The sequence below is a fragment of the Monopterus albus genome, unplaced genomic scaffold (genome assembly GCF_001952655.1).
Source record: "Monopterus albus unplaced genomic scaffold, M_albus_1.0 scaffold6.1, whole genome shotgun sequence".
NCBI lineage: Eukaryota > Metazoa > Chordata > Actinopteri > Synbranchiformes > Synbranchidae > Monopterus > Monopterus albus.
The window spans coordinates 4,223,101-4,224,293 of NW_018127886.1; the positions used below are offsets into that span (position 1 = coordinate 4,223,101).

The 1,193-nt window shown below is 49.7% G+C and overlaps 1 protein-coding gene across 10 annotated transcripts in view; it reads left to right on the forward strand.

The window, feature by feature from the left end:
* The window catches only part of samd11 (sterile alpha motif domain containing 11), an 88,292-nt gene that overhangs the window by 81,663 nt on the left and 5,436 nt on the right, over nucleotides 1–1,193 (forward strand). The gene's annotated exons all lie outside the window — the stretch shown is intronic.

Here is a 1,193-nt window from a genome sequence, read left to right on the forward strand (position 1 = left end):
CCTCTCTCTCTTCTTTTCCCCTCACTTCCTCATTTAGAGAGGAGGGAGACATGCAGGCGCTGGCTAATTTGAACACTGTTGCAAAACAATATTTGCAGTTGCATGCGTCTCAGTGTTGGTTTAGATTTAGTTGTTTTCCTCATGCATGATTTTGTGTGGCAGGAGTCGCACACAGCTGAGCTCTGATCAGAGAGATAGTGGCAGCCCTGGAGGAGAGAAACCAAAGGCAGGAGAGGGAAGAACAGAGGTGTGGTTAGGACGCTAGAGAGTGACTCAGGAAAAGCCCTTGAAACAGCTGAGGTTTGAGACACCAACCAGACTGAGGGCATCATCAGCAACAATCAGCAATCTTCAACAATGTGACACTTTCAAAGGGTCAAGGTGCCTTGGTCCTCTGACAGCTTTTTATCTGCCTCGTCCCTGCAACCATGGAGATGTGCACAAAACTATGAGAGAGGATTATAGTGAAAAAAGAACTGAAAGAAACTGACAGAAATACAAAGAGACAAGACCAGGCTGGGCTAGAGACAGGACGAGATGGAGTGATGATGAGGGGAGAGAAAAAGAGAGGTGAAAGAAATTAAAGTAAAGAAAAAAGGTAAGCGTGAACAAGACGGGTCATAGGAAAGTGAGGAGAAAAAAGATGAGTAAGACAGAACAAGAGAGAGAGAGGGAGAAAGGTGAGAGGTGCCTTTCCCCCTCAAGGAGGACAAAAGATGAAGCCAATAATGGAGAGGTCTTTTCAGAAGCAGAGGTTGGAGGACGCTCCATCTTTTCACTAGTTTCAATGCAGCCTTAAGAGCGAGAGGGAGCGAGGGAGGGCAACAGGGAGGAGGGCTTAAAAGAAGGGAGAGAAGAGGGGAGGGATGAGTGTTAATTAGAAGGTCCTTCAGCCTGTGGCCCTGGTCAAGATGCAGGGGCCGCCCCAGCTGTCGGAGCATGACACACTGGCATTGTGCATTCAGCCCTCATTATGTGTGTGGGTCTTGAGCTCTGCACATGTCTGTGTGCGTGTGTGAGGTGGCAGGGGAAGGAAAGGCTGCAGTCCAGGGTACAGCAATGGCCAGCGGCGCTCGCTGCGGCGTGACAAGACTGATGAGGTGCTGAGGCGACACGGGGGCCTCTGGAGCACCACTGATAAAAATACACGGCACACACTAGTGTAGCAGTGTGCACACACACACACACACACA